This window comes from Lepidochelys kempii, chromosome 7, assembly GCF_965140265.1.
Source record: "Lepidochelys kempii isolate rLepKem1 chromosome 7, rLepKem1.hap2, whole genome shotgun sequence".
NCBI classification, from domain to species: Eukaryota; Metazoa; Chordata; order Testudines; family Cheloniidae; genus Lepidochelys; species Lepidochelys kempii.
Genome location: NC_133262.1, coordinates 67,650,987 through 67,670,821, shown reverse-complemented (window position 1 = coordinate 67,670,821; position 19,835 = coordinate 67,650,987). Strand labels below are relative to the sequence as shown.

The 19,835-nt window shown below is 42.6% G+C and overlaps 1 long non-coding RNA gene across 1 annotated transcript in view; it reads left to right on the top strand.

Annotated features, from left to right (window-relative positions):
• The window catches only part of LOC140914712 (uncharacterized), a 29,143-nt gene extending 11,886 nt beyond the window's left edge, over positions 1–17,257 (top strand). The window contains exon 3 of the long non-coding RNA XR_012159964.1: positions 12,992–17,257. This is a non-coding gene — a long non-coding RNA (uncharacterized lncRNA). The remainder of the gene's footprint in view (positions 1–12,991) is intronic.
• The last annotated feature ends 2,578 nt before the right edge of the window (positions 17,258–19,835 follow it).

Sequence of the window (19,835 nt, the reverse complement as noted above, 5' to 3'; positions counted from 1 at the left end):
ATTTTAATATACTGTGATTAAGAAACTTGACACAGGAAATCTGTGTTCTATTCCCACCTCTGCCATAAACCTCCTGTGTGACCTTGGGCACATCACTTAATCTCCGTCTCAGAATAGGGATAATGCTTCCTTTCCTCCATCCTTCTCCTGCCTTGTCTATTAACATTATAAACTCTTTAGGACAGCAGCTGTCTCTCTACATGGCAGCTGAAAGCGTGCTTCCTAGCTCGGGTAGAAAGACGCACGCTTGCTCTGCCCAAGCTAGCACACCAGAAGTAGTGATGTAGCTTGGGATAACACAGACAGCAATTTGGGCTAACCGTCTGAATACAGACACATCCAGATCCCATGGGTACATATGCAGGCAGCTAGCCCAAGCCACTGCTCATGCTAGTCCTGGCTCCACAGCTAATTTTAGCATGCTAGTTCGAGCAGAGCTAGCAACTGTCTGTCTACACACACTAGGAAGCCTGCTTCCAGCTGCAGTGTTAAACGCACCCTCTGCGTACACCACAGCACGTGTAGCACCTGGAATAGTGGGGCGCCTGGTTTCTACTGCAATGCAAATAAATATAGTTCATCTTATGGACCAAAAAGTCCCTTTCTTTGGCATTACTAAAAATAACTGATAACACACGTATCTGAAACCCCCTTTTACTTTTGTTTATAAGTAAACCCCTTTTTACCTATATCTTTATGTTCTGACAGACCGCAAATGGGGGACAAAGTCCCCAAAACAGAACTCCTAAGAAACATCAGAGGGCAGAAAGCTTGAAATTATCCAGAATCAATTTCTGCGATATTGAAATAAACAAATTTCTTCAGCCTCAATTTAATAAGTCAGCATTTCTGCTGTCACTGTTGGCAGTAATGAGAGAAAGAGACAGCAGCAATCTATGGAAAGGAGGTAAATCTGGATCTAAAATTAAGGAATTTCCCTAACAAACAGTTGAACTGCTTAGTTTGTTACAATAATAAATGTATTGCTATAACTGAACTGAAGAAGTGGGGAGCCCCCTGGTGGTCAGAAGTATTGATTTATTCAAGTGCATAATCTCCCACTGTAAGGCAAAATTCTGCCCACATCTGTGCACTGCAGATTGCAGCATGGATTTCTCTTGTACATCCTCACTCACGACCCATGCAGAGTTGCCTTTGACATTAAGGAGTTTTGCACATAGAGCCAGGGCAGAATGTGCAATACAAAGACACGGTCAAATCAGATGCAATGAGAATTTACACTTCCCTGAGGCCACGTCTATACGTACAGCACTGGAGCAGCTCAGTGCACCGATACAGCTGCACCGCGTGCTGAAGACATTCTTTGCCAATGGGAGAGAGCTCTCTCATCAGCATAAGAAAAAACACCCCCGGCAAGTGGCAGACACTATGTCAGCAGGAGAAGCTCTCCCGCCAACAGAGCACTGAGCACACAAGCACTTATAATGGTGTAACTTATGTCACTCAGATGGATGCATTATTTACACCCCCTGAGTGACATAAATTAAGACAGCATAAACTGTAGTATAGACCTAGCCTAAAAATTCGCCTCTCCCTTCTTCCCCATCATACTCAGCCAATTCTGGAAAAGTTACAAATGGCCTCAAACACAGCATTTTCTATATTTCAGCCTTCAGCCCAGCTCTAAAGCCTGCATACTTGAGAAGGGCTCTTCGGCCACTTTGAGTATAGAAATCCCCTTACTCTCTCTGCATTGGGTATTAGGATTCCTGACAAAGGCATAGATTGTACAGATGCTGTGTGTCCCTGAATAGGAAACCTGGGTTCCATTCCAAGCTCTTCCACTGGCCTGCTGGGTGTCCTTTGGGCAAATCACTTAACCTCTCTGTATGTCAGTGTCCCCATCTGTAAAATGGGGATAATGATACTTACCTCCTTTGTCAAGGGCTTTGAGATCTACTGATGAAAATCCTATAGATAAGAGCTAGGCATAACATTATATATCTATATTAGGGCCTCTGTGAAATGAGTTTGGTGGTTCTCAGAATAGTTCCCAGTGTCCACAAAAACTAGTCTCAGAAGGCCTCCTTAGCAGACACAGTAGAGTGGCTCCAGCTCAGGGTTAGTATGTATTGGTATGGCAGAGACGGGGAAGCTTACACTGCTGCTGCCTGGGCTAGATCTGTACCGGTTATAAATAAACACTTCCACCAGCTTTGCAATCCTTTTCATCTACCAGTTTTAATAAGCACTAGGCTCCTAACATTTTCTAAATAAATGAATGTTTAGGAGGATGTAATTATACACACACACACATTAGATACTACAGATCTAAATATATATAAGGGTGACAATTTTTGAAAAGTGCAGCTCTAGCTAAAACTGTTACATAGATACTGCTAGAAAAATATTTAGATGTTTCTGTTTAAATAATGAGCAGCGAGGGACCCTGCTTGCAGATTGATAGTTTACTCTTTGCTTTGTCTTGCTTGGAGAAAACTGTCTGCTCCAAAAGCAAGAGCAGAAGGGGATAGGGAACAAGAACTGAAAGATCAAGTAAAGGAAAATCTGTCCCCTAGAACATTTTGTTTGAGGTTAAGCCTGGTTTGCAAGTTCAGCAGCATGTTCAGGATCACAACTGTCAGAGTCTGGAGAGGACTGTATGTGTGCGTGGGTGTATGTGTGCGTGTACGCATGGACACATGCTTGCATGCAGGGGTGGGGTCATGTAGCCATTTGGAACTAAAGAGAAACAAAAAACGTCTGAAAAACCCACGAGATGGTGAAATTCATTTCCACTTAGATTTCTTTACTGCTTTTTAAAAACAGGATAGTTCAACGCCCAAACATATGACCCCTCGGCCCTGTCAGGAGGTGACCCAGGGTTGACAACTGTCTTCATCCCTATGCATAGAGCATGGAACAAAACAACAAAAAGTACTTGGGTAAAAAGTTAAAGATAAAACATTTGTGACTAAGGTAAATATGTCAGCTTATTGGATTGAGAGTCTGCAGCTTTAGAATTAGTTAACTGCAGACTGCAGTTGGTTGTTTTAGATCTTAGCAGTGTTAACTAAATTACTGTTATTTGACAAAGTCAAAGTAGAAGCACAAAGAAGACACAAATGGGATTTATTCATTTTGCAGTTATGCATGGATCTGCCAACAGAGGGAGTCCTTTAACTATCTAGTATAGTTCTGGACAAAATTATTATTAAAGGCTTAAAACAACACAAGCTGTGTCCCTACTGTGCTACTACCATGGCAGTAATAGCAAAAAAGGTTTGTGAAATAATGTCACATCACAGTATTTATTAGAATAACAAACCAGGGGGTAATATCAGCCATCCAATCACTTCAAGGGGACTGCGGAATTCAGTTGGTCATTTGTCATTATAACAATTATATCTAGGGAAACAACTTTAAAATAGCTGAGAGAATAATCACTTTTATACCCATTTTAGAGAATTATGCCAGATAGCTAAAAGGCTCTTCTCTCTGTTGGCCAACACATACCCAAGACTCGTTTGGGTTCTTTCCGGATGCTATAATTTGATCTCGTCCAACAGCTACAATTCAGTTAAACCACCTCACAGGGCAGGCTGTTGTGAGGCTTAGTTCATTAATGTTTGCAAAGCACATTGTGATCCTAATATGGAAGGTGTTCTCTGCACCTAAAAACATATTGCTCTACAGTTCTCATGTCATGATACAAGCTAAACTCACATTGACTTCACTGGGAAATTTGCCTATGCAGAGATTCTGGGATCATACTCTAAATGATTCATTGTGTTTCTGTATTAAAACCACCGTAGCAATGGACAGACCAATTCTGATAAAGTAAGAGCCAACTCTAAACTGAAATCAAGCTCAAACTAAACCTTTGAGAATCTAAAAATATCTGTTCACCTTTCCACTCTTGAAAGAGAGCAGCTCTTCACTTCCTGGTCTGTGTCTGTATGAGCTTCAGTGGAAACAAGTACACAACATTGTGTGCACACACAAACATGTTTCCAGTCCAGTTTTTGCAAGTCTGGCTATTTTGGATCAGCGTTCAAACTTTTAGATGCTTAAAGATAAACTGAAACACTGAAGCTTTTGGTGTTTCACTTAGCACCATCATCCCCATGTTTAATTGAAAGGCTGCCAGAAATATTCTTCCCACAGGTAGATACAGAAAGAAACCCATGCACAAATCCAAGTCTATCAAAGGAATATATGATTATCAGTCTCTCTCTGAATATTTAGCACATTGCTGTCTAACTAGTGGGATTTATAGTTGTGTTATGTGGGATTTCCAAGTTTTAAGAGGTTTCTCTCTCTATTTCCAGTCCATTTAAGAAGAATGACTAATGATAGAACTCAAATGATCACCGGAGCTTAACTTTGGAGTTCCAAACCACAGATTTCCCCCCAAATTCCAGCACAATAACAATCAAGAATTTGACAGAATTTCTTACAAGATTTCAGTGGCTCTTCCTACCTGCTTATGATTTCTAGTCCATCCCTCTCTCCAGGCCCTCGGTTATTCAGTGTTTTGTCCAGTCTGGATTGAAACAACACAGATGATGGGCTACCACCACTTTACAAAACAAAGACTGATTTTCCCCTGTCTTGTACCTTTTGACGACATTTAGGGCCTGATCCAGAAGTCAGTGAATTCAGTGGAAACACTTTCATTGCCTTCAACGGGCTTTAGCTCTTTCCTTCACACCAGTGCAGATAGAGCGTAACATGTATTTTGATGTGGTAGCATTTCTACACTAACTGTGTGCTGGTATATGTCACACAGGCATAAGACAGCAGTGAATCTGGCCCAATGGTTCGATATAGGACAATTTTCTAACCATTTGAATAGTTAAGTACTAGAACAGGCTTCCAACAGATGTTGCAGAATCCCTGTCATCGTTTTTAGGAACAGATTGGTCAAACACCTGTCAGAGACGGTCTAGGTTTACTTGGTCCTGTCTCAGCACAGGAGGATGGACTAAATGACCTCTAAAGGTCCTTTCCAGCATTACGTTTCTCTCATTCTATTTCTGCATCATCTAGATTCTAGAAGCATGCAGTGCTGGGAAATTTCTAGTATAGAGTCTCAATGTTCCTTTGTTCAGTTTCTTCTCTTTGCTCCTTGTTCAGACCAGTTTGAATTGCTCTGAATTAGTCCTCTCCCTCCCTGGTGTTTATGTCTTTTAGGACAGTTGTCCTATTTGCCAGTATATAGACAGATGAAAATTAAAAGGAAAAAGACACAGACAGACCTAACTTAATTCACAATTCACTGAAAAAGCCAGTTCATTTACACAATGAAAGTTAACAGGCCTATGATGTTGCCTGTTTTTTCTGTTTTTATCTGTTTATTTCCTTTTTAAATGCCCTCAGGTACTAGTTGTTTGCATGCTGTTATTTGCTGCTTTGCTTTTATATAGAAGCTTTTTCTTTTCAAATCAGTATGATGCAGGCAAGGAAAGGTTTAAACTTCCATAGGCAACTTGTATGTTTTGATTCCATTGATGAGTTTCAGATGGATGTGTGCTTTCCTAGAGTGCAGGATATTTAGCTCTAGAGCTTCCTCTGGGGCTCACACTATCACACGTTTCCTGTTTTGTACATGATACAATGAGCTTTTTCAAAGACACAGTTGTATGAGTGGAGTTAGGAATTCATGCTGTCACTTGAGATGCGTAGATGAGAAGAAAACACTGGGCCTGATTCACCACTCTGCTACTCCTGTAGTTACTCAGTGTAAACCGGGAGCCTGGTGAATCAAACGTATTGATCTCTAATGAGACTAAGAACCGGATCCGAGTTCACAGCTGAAAGGGGCTGAATTCAAACACTAAATTTGAAAACATTGGTCACTTCGAGCTTCAGATTTGGATTGCAGATCTCTAGGTTTGGAGTGTCTGCGTCTGGGGTTTTGGCCTCAATCATTTTACAGGCAAGCAGCCGAACTCTGATCTCAGTTACACCACAGTAAATTCACAGCATCCCTCAAAGTTGATGACATGGGGGCCATATTCAGACCTAGTGCAAGCACGTGCATGTCCATTGAAGTCAACTGAGAAGCAGCATGGTCTACTGGATGGTACTAGACTGGGATTTAGAGCACGTGGGTTCAAGTCCCAGATCCTGCCACTTCCTTGCTGTGTGACCTTAGGCTAGCTAGTTAATTCTAGTTACCTCTGCTCTTCCTCCCACCCTTGTCTATTTAGATGGAAAACTGTTTGGGGCAGGGGTAGCCTCCTACGACAGGTCTGTATAGCGTCTAACACAATGGGAGCCTGATCTCAGTTGGTGCTTCTATGCATTGTACCCAAATGTGAAATAGTTATGGGTGAGGACAAAGTCACAAAGTTCAGCCACCAGGTTTGCCGTGACATTATCAGGGATACTATTCCTGATGGCTTGTAGTCCATCTTTGTGTGGAACGTTGGTGTAGAGGGCTTCTACATCCATAGTGGCCAGGATGGTGTTTTCAGGAAGATCACCGATGGATTGTAGTTTCCGCAGGAAGTCAGTGGTGTCTTGAAGATAGTTGAGAGTGCTGGTAGTGTAGGGCCTGAGGAGGGAGTCTACATAGCCAGACAATCCTGCTGTCAGGGTGCCAATGCCTGAGATGATGAGGTGTCCAGGATTTCCAGGTTTATGGATCTTGGGTAGTAGATAGAATACCCCAGGTCAGGGTTCCAGGGGTGTGTCTGTGTGGATTTGTTCTTGTGCTTTTTCAGGGAGTTTCTTGAGCAAACGGTGTAGTTTCTTTTGGTAACCCTCAGTGGGATCAGAGGGTAATGGCTTGTAGAAAGTGGTGTTGGAGAGCTGCCTAGCAGCCTCTTGTTCATATTCCGACCTATTCATGATGACGACAGCACCTCCTTTGTCAGCCTTTTTGATTATGATGTCAGAGTTGTTTCTGAGGCTGTGGATGGCATTGTGTTCTGCACGGCTGAGGTTGTGGGGCAAGTGATGCTGCTTTTCCACAATTTCAGCCCCTGCACGTCAGTGGAAGCACTCTATGTAGAAGTCCAGTCTGCTGTCTCGACTTTCAGGAGGAGTCCACCCAGAATCCTTCTTTTTGTAGTCTTGGTAGGAAGGTCTCTGTGGGTTAGTATGTTGTTCAGAGGTGTGTTGGAAATATTCCTTGAGTCGGAGACGTCGAAAATAGGATTCTAGGTCACCACAGAACTGTATCATATTCGTGGGGATGGAGGGGCAGCCACACTATCAGAGGCTCGTTCACCTGCACATCTACCAATGTGATATATGCCATCAAGTGCCAGCAATGCCCCTCTGCCATGTACATTGGCCAAACCGGACAGTCTCTACATAAAAGAATAAATGGACACAAATCAGACGTCAAGAATTATAACGTTCAAAAACCAGTCGGAGAACACTTCAATCTGTTTGGTCACTCGATTACAGACCTAAAAGTGGCAATTCTTCAACAAAAAAACTTCAAAAACAGACTCCAACGAGAGACTGCTGAATTGGAATTAATTTGCAAACTGGATACAATTAACTTCGGCTTGAATAGAGACTGGGAGTGGATGGGTCATTACACAAAGTAAAACTATTTCCCCCCCCACACCCCCCACTGTTCCTCAGACATTCTTGTCAACTGCTGGAAATGGCCCACCTTGATTATCACTACAAAAGGTTCCCCCTCTTCCCCCCCCCTCTCCTGCTGGTAATAGCTCACCTTAAGTGATCACTCTCGTTACAGTGTTTGGTAACACCCATTGTTTCATGTTCTCTATGTATATAAATCTCCCCACTGTATTTTCCACTGAATGCATCCGATGAAGTGAGCTGTAACTCACGAAAGCTTATACTCAAATAAATTGGTTAGTCTCTAAGGTGCCACAAGTACTCCTTTTCTTTTTAGCAATGTAGCTCACAAGTCTAGAAAGGTGAGGTCATTGTGTGAAATGCACAAAAAGCCAGTGGATCACTAGAAGAAGTGGTAAGAAAAATAGCAATGAGAAACAAGTATTTTGTATCTATTCCTATCAGAATGTGGGGGGTTTTAAAGCCCATTGGGCCAGCTGAGAAGTCTGGCAGCAGTGCAGTGAACCACCATAGATATCAGAGGCATATAAATCAGCCTACCATCACTGAAGTTAGTGGAGCTAGACTGAATTACATCAGTTTATGATCTGGGCCAGAGCTCACATCTGTTGGGGCAGCAGGTGCTGGAATCACTGTTTGAAGGGTAAATGTTTGGGCTCTGGGAGCACATTAGCACTGCTCCCTCTGATCACGTTGGGGAGCATCCAAGAGTTGACAATGAGCAATCTGAAATTCTCCATCTGTCCCTTTGTGCGATAAGCAGAGTTTCACACATATTTAAAGGTTCCGTGATGGGACACTGGATCACCATGCAGCACCAGGATCAGATGATCCAAAATTCCCAGTAAAATCAGTGGAATATGAGTGCACCAGAAAGGCAGGATCATGCGCAAAATGAAAAACCTTATTAACTGAAGCTAAAATCTAAAATCTAAAAAAGCCCTTTCTGAAGGAAAATACATGCAGTACCTATGAAAGAACACCAGGAGGAGATTAAAAACCCCTTCATTTATAGGCAGCTGAAGACCTGGATATTTGGCAAGCTGTGAATACCAGCTACTCAGTAAATTAGGTCAAAGGATATTCTCTCATAGTGTGGTCTTTACTGCACTATAAACTAGGAGCAAGATCTATTCTGCAAGGGAATAAGAAACTGCAAGGCACACATTTATGGGCGTTCTACAACCAGGGAGGGTGAGTTTAGGAAAAGCTGCATGGGAAGCAGTGCATGGTTCTGAAATACAGTGCACTCCGAGCTCATCATGTGGAAGCTTAATAAAATAAATAAAATAAATAAATAAATAGGAATTCCCACAATTCTTGCTTGAGCGGAGATTGGACTGGCCATTGGATATGGAACCTTTCATCTCTAGGTCCCCGTGTGAATCCAGCTTTGGCATGGACCACGAACCCATCTCACACACCACCAAGCAGCAGTCAGGCACACATTGATCTCAGCTCTGATCCTGAAATGGCTCCGGACAGATGTACCCATGAATGGGACTCTGTGAGGGTGCAGAATCTGCCTAAACAGTGCTCAACGTAGAATCCTACATCTGTTTTTTTTGCCTGACAGCAGTTCGGTGATGTGAAAGAGCTGATAGATGTCTGCTGGGGACCGGTCTGAGTCTATCTGGCAAAAGTTAGTCATCTCAGCAGAGAAGCTGCAGACCAGTGTGCCATGGGGACTTCATTACCATCTTACACCAATACTGCCATTGCTTGTGTGCTCTTTGTTTAGGGCAGAGGGCTTCATTTGCCAAGGTCTGTGCAGTACTGTATAGTTAACTTCCTGTCCTTGCTATGTAATAAGAAAATATACCACACCAGTGGAATTCTCTCTTTCATATCAAAGTGCTCTCACAAGGAAAGACAACACAATTACAGAAGGTGTCAGAGTAGCAGCCGTGTTAGTCTGTATTCGCAAAAAGAAAAGGAGTACTTGTAGTACCTTAGAGACTAACAAATTTATTTGAGCATAAACTTTCGTGAGCTACAGCTCACTTCATCGGATGCATTCAGAGGATGCATCCGGTGAAGTGAGCTGTAGCTCACGAAAGCTTATGCTCAAATAAATTTGTTAGTCTCTAAGGTGCCACAAGTAATCCTTTTCTTTTTACAATTACAGAAGTTAGAGATGGGGGAAAAACATTCTAAATCTCTTAGTCCTACTCCTTGCCAGTGCAAGATAGTTCCTTTTTGTACATTTTTATGTGCTACAGCCAGTCAAATGATTTGTCCAAGAAGGAAGTTCCACCACATCCACATTCTACAACCGAATATCAAGTTCACTGTCAGTGTAGCTTGATATTTAGTGTAAAATATTACACTAAATTTTATTACACATTGGTCTGCAGCTTCTCTGCTGAGATGACTAAATTTTGCCAGATAGACTCAGACCGGTCCCCAGCAGACATCTATCAGCTCTTTCACATCACCGAACTGCTGTCAGGCAAAAAAACAGATGTAGGATTCTACGCTGAGCACTGCATAGGCAGATTCTGCACCCTCACAGAGTCCCATTCATGGGTACATCTGCTCGGAGCCATTTCAGGATCAGAGCTGAGATCAATTTGTGTGCCTGACTGCCGTTTGGTGGTGTGAGAGATGGGTTCGTGGTCCATGCTACAGCTGGATTCACACGGGGACCTAGAGATGAAAGGTTCCATATCTGATGGCCAGTCCTGTCTCTACTCAAGCAAGAATTGTGGGAATACCTATTTTTCCTTTTTTTTTTTTTTTTTTAAAATTAAGCTCCCACATGATGAGCTCGGAGCACACTGTATTTCAGAACCATGCCCTGCTTCCCATGCAGCTTTTCCTAAACTCACCCTCCCTGGCTGTAGAATGCCCATAAATGTGTGCCTTGCAGTTTCTCATTCCCTTGCAGAATAGATCTTGCTCCTAGTTTATAGTGCAGTAAAGAACACACTATGAGAGAATACCCTTTGCTTCCCATTATTCTTCATTATGCTGCCCTAAACAATGCCCTCTCTCATTGATGTTTACACTCTTCAAATATTTGCAGGCTGTTACCATGAACCCTCTGCACTTTAGTTATTGCTTAGTCAAGATATACATATTTATTTAGCCGTTTAAGGGCTTGAACCTTCTGGTATTCTATATGAGACTTTCCCAGTGACTTCAGGGGGAACTGTGCACCCAAGAACATCTGTAGTAATGGGCCTTTAATCTTTCCTCAGAAGACAATCCCTCTAGCGTTCTACTCATTTTAATGCTCTTCTCTGGACACCCTCTAGCTTATCTCTATTCTTCTGGCAATTAGGTGTCCCAAATTGAATACAGCATGCCAGTGGCTCTCAACCTTTCCAGACTACTGTACCCCTTTCAGGAGTCTGATTTGTCTTGTGTACCCCAAATTTTACATCCCTAAAAAACTACTTGCTTACAAACCAGACATAAAGATATAAAAGCATCCCAGCACACTATTACTGAAAAATTGCTTATTTTCTCTTTTTACCATATAATTATAAAATAAATTAGAATTAAATATTGTACTTACATTTCAGTATATAGTACACAGAGCAGTATATACAAAACATTGTCTGTATGAAATTTTAGTTTGTACTGACTTTGCTAGTGCTTTTTACATAGCTTGTTGTAAAACTAGGCAAATAGCTAGATGAGTTTATGTACTCCCTGGAAGACCTCTGTGTACTCCCAGGGATACGTGTACCCCCAATTGAGAACCATGTAGTATGCCACTTGTGGTCACACCAGAATTATGTTAATTCCTTCCTCCATTAGTATAACACTTCTACACACACAGCCCAAAATTGTATTGGCCTTTTTTGATATCATAATGCTTAGCAAATTAAAATCTAGTCTGCAGTCTGATATTACCCACAGTGTCTCTTCAGATTTCTAAGCTTCTCCTTCCCATAGAATATTTGCCTTTCAGATTCCGCCTCTCCCCCTTCCCCCGCAGCTGTTGTAGTTGCAATTATCCATATCAAATATCATTTTATTATTCCCTGCTCATACTACTAATCGCAGCGGATCTCTTATTTCTCAGCCCTCCATGGTATTTTCAACTTACTCCAAATTTAGTATGAATTGTAAATTTTGTTAACATGCTTTTTACTCCTCCTTCTATAGTGCCTCAATAACGTTATTTATTTCCATTCTACAAGTCAGAAGTTTGTCTATATTCTCACGATTTAAAAAACAGAAAAATGTTTGCTCAGTGTTTGCTCCCACTGTTACTTGCATGTGAAATCTATTATTTTAAATCCTGAGCTTAACTTCCCCATTATTTTACAGCTGTTTGAAGCTTATCACTGAACTTCTGCATTCGGAGTTGTAGTAGCTTTAAAAAGCATTTACTTACTGTCTGTGTCACATTCGATTCTCACTTCTAATTAAACTATCAGAAATGGAAGAGTTAAGCAACTCTGTTCTTAAGTCTTTTTAATCAGGAAATGTGGGGAAAATATACACGGGCAACAGCAGTGCAAACCAGTCTTTTGATATGCGATACCAATGGGAGTTAGCTATATAAGAGCTCGATAAGAATATTGTATTAAAAACACTAGCATTTATATGGCCAAATCATGCATGCAAATTAAGCACTGATTTCACTGAGTCAAAGGACCAGGTAAGGGCTGCAGGACTGGGCTCATAGTATTTAGGAATGCAATTCCAGATTGTTTCAAATACAGTTTTATCTTGTGAAATCTGCTTATAGCTCCAGCCAGGAGAGGCCTAGTGAAATAGTAGATCTCCCCTTGAGACAGCCCTTTTACAGTCCTCATGTGGAAATAGGATATGTAGGGGGTGGAGGTAGGGGGGAATTAAGCACAAGGGAATGCATGTTAAGAAGTCTATTGTGGAATAGAACGAGAGAAAATAACAGCTAATACTACAATGTAATTTATTTTGCTTCATGGGAGTTTGACCTGGAATCACAAAAAGCAGAGGGAGTGAACATTAAGGTCTTTATCTTTTGTACCTTTCTTTGTAAAAACAAAGCATCTATCTATTTATAATTTTAAGTATTACTGAATGAGAGAGAGAAAATGAGGGCAACAAGTCATAGGAAAGCCATAGGGATTTGGGGTGGGATTTTGAGCATTGGTCCAACTCTGCTCTCACTGAAGTCAATGAAGGACTTAACCCTTACTAAGTGAGCATTTAAAGTCCCACTAAGTCCCAATCCTGCAAACACTTATGGTCGAGTCAAGAGTAATTTTACCCACGTGAGTAGTTCCATGAGCACTGAGCATTCCATTCAGTGGGACTAATCACACATGTGTTTGCTTTTAGAACTGGGGCTTCGTAGTGTCCGGCAGAAAAATCTCAACAGTTTGAGATCTCAACAGATGAAATCTCAAATTTCATACCAGAATAATTTTAGGGTCTTGCAGTCAATTATTAGCGTATTGTAGATAAGCCCAGAGCAGAGTGGAAATAGTAGGAAGACCTCTCTCTCTGTTTTCAGATAGCTGCGAGAAGACTCCTGACCAGATGGGTAAGAGAGGGTTCTGAACCCCTGGATCCCACAGATTTAAAGGGACTGGAGCATGAAGAGACCATACCATGTGGATTTCTACAAGGCTTGTGTTGGATGAGACAAAAGTTATTCTCCTTCTCCCATAAGATGCACCCAGACAAGTAAGGAGAACACTGCCTTCTAACGCAGCTGGGACAAAGAACCACAGCTGCCAGGGACAGGGAAAGTTGCCAAGGAAAGGGAAGAATTAAGCAAAGAGCAAAGTGTAACCATTTTATCAACAAAGTCCTTAGGGTAGGGAAAGGAAAACCTATGTGTGAATCCAATCTCAGTACACAGAACAGTTCAGAGATAGGGGAGGGTCAGGGATTTCAACAACGGCACAGTGTAAGGTTTAGAACAGGAAGTGAAGGGAAGAGATCACATTACCAGCCTTTAGAAACGCATGGTTTTCATTTAAGGCCCAGCTGGATAGTAAAACAATCCCCTAATTCTCTTTAAACTATCAAGCAGGATTAAAATTGTAATATATAAATGGGACCAACTAATATGATTCATATTGTGCCATCCAAACAAGCCTCTCTCGAGTATTCTAGCTGCCCTCCTCCTTGCTGTTCTCTCACCTAGGATCCTGTCCTGTCTCACTGTGGAAGTAACCTGTGCAGGAGATCGAGTTCTTTACTCACTGGGTAAAGTGCCATGAACCCCTATAAGCTAACATACAAACATTAAATAACAGAATCAGTCAGACAAATACTAGGTTATGGTGTTTTGATAAACATGGTTATAGAAATATCAGATTGCTGAAGCTTGCACATGAAACTAACACACACTATTGTGGTGATGTTCAGTTTTAACAGTATCACTCAGAATTCCCCCCTTCCCCCCCCCCCCCGTTTCTAAATCCCAGATGGGTGGGGAAACTCAAAAGGCATCACAGACTCACCATTTCCAGACACCTCTGCAGAAATGAATCTGACTTTAGAAAGGGTAGGGTTGGAAGAAATTTCCTCCAGATCAGATTGGCAGAGACACTGGGGTATGTTTGCCTTCTTCTGCAGCAGGGAGTACAAGTCACTTGCTCATTTAAATTAAAGTAAATGGTTGATTCTCTGTAACTTCAAGTTTTTAAACCACAATTTGAGGACTTCAGTAACTCAGCCAGAGGTCAGGGGTCTATTACAGGAGTGGGTGGGTGAGGTTCTGCGGCCTGCAATATACAGGAGATCAGACTAAATGATCATGATGGTCCCTTCCGGCCTTAAAGTCTATGAGGGCAAGTATTAATCTCTTTGCCCCATAACCCCTCGCCCTTTTTCTTTAATATCGTCAGGGTTTGTGCATATGTGTTTTTAAACAGAGCATGGGGGGTGGGAGGGAAGAATAATGTTGTGGAAATTTCTTTCGATTGTTTCTACTCTCCGCTTGTGTAAGCAGGACTGACTTCACCAAGAAGCTACACCCATAATTCCCAAACAACATGTTCAAGTAATCTCCCCACACCGTTCCTTAAAATACCCTGGAAACCCACCTGTTCTGTGGCACATTTCAGCTATAATGGCCACATGACACTCACTGTTCTGTTCTTGGTTTGTACTGTATTTTATTATTGCTGCCTTTCCTTCCCAAAGTTCTCCAGGGCAAGGACTGAGCCCTGAAGCAACCCAGCTCCCTGCCCCACCAACCTCTCTCTACTATATAAATAAAATTACATTGTCTGCTTTGGGACCCAGAAGCTGTATGGAGCAAGCCCACTGGAATTTGCACGGACTTGTAGGTTGATGCTATTGAATTCTATGATATGAATGCAATCACCCCACCTGCCTTAAAGGGACACTGATTTTCAGAATGATCAGAGGTGAACATAGATGTTTAGTGTTAAGGGATCAACCTTACCTGGGTTTTATTTCTTTAGGATATTTAGTGGGACATAGCTAAATGTTGGGAAATGGGGATATTAAGTATTTACAGAAGTTCCTTACCCACTTATAAGGATTTATTTTTTTATTCATATACAGATCCATTTTTTTTGTAAAGTTCACACACTTCTTTGGATTTGCAAAACACCTAAAGATTGTGTCCACACAACAGAGGGCCTCATACGTGCAAAGGCACACACAGCTCTCATGCTTTTAAGATATGGGTTAGAAGCATACGAGGTGCTTTAGAAATAAGCCACTCAAACCAAAATAAGAGCAGAGGTGTAGAAGAGTGGAGTTACTGAAGCTGCACCCCCTTGTCGTTCTCCTTGGCTAGCACCCCGTCAACAGCTGGTCTGCCTTTTCTCCTGACCAGGTCACGCTTGAGTCCCATCCCTTCTGGGGAACTCCAGTCCCAAGTCTATATAAAATAAAATTTCAGTCTGTTCAGCAATCCCCAAGAAGACCCACAACATCTTCAATGTAGACCACTCAAAGAAATCTCAGTTCAAGTATTTCTCATCTCACTCAGCTCCCAATACTTTGCTGAATCCTGTTTCGGGGTTGCCATGGCAAGAACTGCTCACCTCCCATCATCATGGTACTTCCTCAGTCTCAGCTCCATTCTGAGCCCTCTTTCAGGGCCGAGGCAGGGAGAATCACCACCTCCTGTAGCCTTGGCCTTTTTAGCTCTCCCTTCCAAGGGTTTTCCCTGCCTCTTGTGGCCTCCCATGACACCCTCTGCTTCCCAGGTTTCCTTTCCAGGCCCCCCTCCTTCCTCAGGGCTTCTTGCTGGAGCTCAGTCTATACCTGCAAAGTTCTTTCCTGATCTTATTTCAGAGCACTGCCCCCTAGGGCTTTCTCCCTGGGATCTCATTTCCTCATGGGTTGCCACAGGAGCCAAATCCTTCCTGAAGCTCCTTTCCCAGTCCTGAAGACTTCAGTCCAAACACCCTTAGACTTTACCCTTGCTGCCTTTTGGGGTTTACGGCCTACTCCTGGCTCAGGACAATGCACCTTTTGCCTTTCCCTAGCTGCCCAGGCTTCCTCCCTACTCTAGTTCTGGCTCCAAGCCTCCCAGGCTTCTGTCAGCCTTTAGCCCAGAAGAGGAAACTCCCAGTTACCTTTACCTGGGTCTCCTCTCTGGCTTTTCCCAGCTGTCCTGTGCACCTTCCTTTATCACGGCCCAGCTCCTCCCGTGCTGGGTTTGATCACCAGTTATGCCTAACACGTGACCTATTTGGACCTAGTGTTAAGCAGGGTGAGGTTTACACTGGTGTTTGCACCGGTATAACTCAGTTTAAAAACTGATTTAAGTTAAGCTGTGCACATTTTTAATGTAAACAAAGCCACAACAGGGGTCTCAAGACACTACGATAATTGAGAATATAGGCCCAAACACCTTTCCTAGCCCCATAGATAGAAACTGGTTGTATGATTGTAATAAGAGTTTTTTGTGATGTGTAATATAGTGTATTTACCATAAATTATGTGCACACATGTCTACATGGTATTTAATGTAAACATGAGAGCTCTCATATGCAACCTACAACTGAACCTCAAGTTTTCTATTTCAGTGTGGAGGAACACATCCTCCTAACAGCATGATCCTGTTTTAGCCCGCGGAGTATGTGGTATGTAAATGAAGAAGGGAAGTGGAAATGACATCAGTGTATTTGCACATTCAGTTGACTTAGCCCACCTCCCACTTGCCACATGCTGCATGGAAGAATATAAAAACGTACAATAGCTCGCACTGAACTCTATGTGGCAGTAATGTACCCGTTCAGTCTGCACAGCTCAGGCCCAGAATTGTAGACAGGGAATACACACCATTAAAAGGCAAGGTAAGTATGTGGGAGGGGTACAGATAGCGAAGTATTAGGACTGAGCCCCACCAGTTGTTTGAAAGCAAGAACCCAATAAACTACAGTTTACCATCCTTTCTAGGAAATTGTAACCACTCTCTTCTGCATTCAGTCTGGCAGTAACTGCCCTTCACTTTTTCTGACTCTGTATTCATGCCGGGAAACAATAGTACAGTCTTAAAATCTACTTATATTTTGAGGTCATCCTGCCTAGCTTTGAAGGAGCTGTTGGAACTGAGTTCTACAATTTTCCATCCTAAGACACCCGATAGCTACACTAAAAATAGCCATGGACCAGTTCCTCTGTTACAACCTGCCTCCTAGCAGGCATCATGTTTATCATAGTTTAGGATCCACTTGGGCCCTCAAGCAGGGCACCCTGGACTGTGAATGACCACTCACACCCTCAAACTGCAATAGTGTTATTCTCAGTGTGCACTTTAAAACAGGGTGACCAATGCAGTGCTCCTAGCCAAGAGATGTGTCTGTTCTTCTGCCTCAAGTGTATATGATTTACAACATTCTCTGACCAAATGGAGGGGGATGCAACTCAAGCAGGGAGGGAGGGAGTGCGAAGAACATCTTAGCATCATTTGCACAGCTGTGGTGTCATTCCTCCTCCTCCCCAGTCCACAGCTTCCAGAATTCGTATTCCAACCAGTGAAATACACAAGGAGATTTACAGATGTCCTCCTGTGATTTGTTATGTGCTGGCGGTTAGAACAGTCAGACAAAAGGCTGTTCTGTAAACATCTATGAGACAATTTATGGAGCTTTTGAGGGCTAGTCTTCCATTGATGCATGGAGGGCTTACATGGATAACCCCCACTCAGGCTATTGGAAGGCACAGATTGCGATTCCCTCATGGGTACATTAATGGGAGAAAAGACCCCTTTGTATTCACTCCGTGGGTGTTAGAAGCAGCAATTCCTGCTTCTGACATAGGAACATTTCTAGACAAGTCTCATTTTACATTTTCATTTCATCTGTACCAAGTACTTGAATCTTGAGTGTAAGGGGAATTAAAGAGAGAGAACAAACAAAAACACAGTTTTACTGCTTATCGTGATCTCATCCCAATGGAGGCTTCACCATATACTTGTAACCCTTCTGTCAGGTGGTGTCACCAGCAAGAAGGGTTGGGTTCAATATCTAGGGGTTCCTATTAGCATTACAAAACATACTCAATTAGAACCCCCACCCAGGAATCTGGGGAAACGAAGCACCACCCCGAATGCCTCCAAGAGGCAATACTTCGCCCATCACAAGCACGGAGTCTGCTGAGGAAACACAGCATTCATTTAGGAAAACACTGCAAGCAAGATTCAAAAGCATACCAACAATAAGTAAACACCCTCCCTGCAGTATCTTGGGCAGTAGTTCTTTGCTGCAGCTTCCCACCTTGCAGTGGGAAAGTCCAGGGGACAAATGACTTTTGAACACACCACTCCCCTTTTCACTCTACTGCGCACCACACACAGGTTGGTTGTCCTAGGTCAGCTAAATCCAAGAGTCCAGGGGTGCCTTCAAGTGCGTTCTCCTCCCACCCCTGAGGCAGTAGTCAAGTGAAGTCTCAACTTGCTACTGTCACTACTGTCCCTCTGCTCACCGCTGCCTTTAGCTGCAATGCCATGTTCTGAGATTTCACCACCTAGCCCAGTCCTTAGTGATTTCAGCTCTTAGAACCTCGCCACTGCTGCCTTTCTCAGCAACACTGTCCCCACACCAAATCTAAGGCTCAGCCCCCTAAAACAGCCTATCAGTGATTTCAGCTCTAGTCATCACGAAGAAGAAACAACCTGACCTGAGGAAGAGCTCTTTGTAACCTCAAAAGCTTGTCTCTCTCACCAAGAGAAGTTGGTTCCAATAAAAGATATTACCTCACCCACCTTGTCTCTAATATACTGGGACCAACATGCCTACAACAATGCTGCATACAAGAAGAAATAAGGATTCTCAATTGAGTCTGATCAGCTCTATCCTTTAAAAATTGGAGGAGAAGGATCAAATGACATCCAGGGCCCTTTAAACAGAATCCAGTGCCAAGTAGGAATGCCTGTCCGCACCCTCTCTCACTTGGGTTTGGCATCACTACCTCATGCTTAGTGAGTGAGGTTGTAGTTGGGATGGCCTGCTCAGTGAGGGTATATTAAGTACAGTTCTGCTTCTCTTTAGTCATTCAACAAAGATAATAAAGTTTCACCACTACTGCCCTCAAGACTTAAGTGAATTTTAACTCCAAACAACCAAAACTGATCACTTTGGCAAAACAGGTATGTCTGCAGACCAAGTAAGCAAAGTAGGTGTGTCTATGCAAATATGGTCTGCTTCAGGGGGCTTTTCCCTCAGTTCATCAGCAGATGGCAGGAAGGAGTTCATTCAGACCACAGGCTTACATACCCTATGCCATTCTGATATAAAGGTCTCCCTTCCTCTAAGAAACTGAAGACAGGAACTTACTGGGCACAAAACTTAGGTATTGTTCATCCAACATTTTCTTCCTTATCTGATCGTGCTCCACCACGGTTACAAACATTTTGTCTCCCTTCCTGTTTTTGTAAGATGAAATACCCGGAGCAAACTTATCTTAGTTTTTTTTTTAATGTTTCTTCATTACTTTACGACCCCCATATGGCTATAAGGTATTAATGCAAATGGCTGGAGGCTAGGTTCAAATTAGTTGCTTAGTACCTCCAATCTAGACCCTCATTCAGGTAATACTGGAGGGATAAGATTGGACACATGAAATTACAGGGATGGAATGGGTTTTTGTGACAGGATGAGTGAGGAAAACCACCAGATTAAAAGGCTTTCACCTATCGAGTGGGCTCCCACTAGACGGTCCTTTATTTGAATCAGGCAGTTACTCTGGAAAGGGTTAACATGAAATATGGAGGATTAGTAAAAGGCAAATAAAAAAAATATAATTACACATGCTCATGTCTAACCAACCAGGTGCACTGAACCAAATTCAGAGCTGAGTTACAGCTGTTCTCTGTTTGAAAGCAGAAGACAGTGCTCCTTCTGGAAGGAGCACTTACTCCC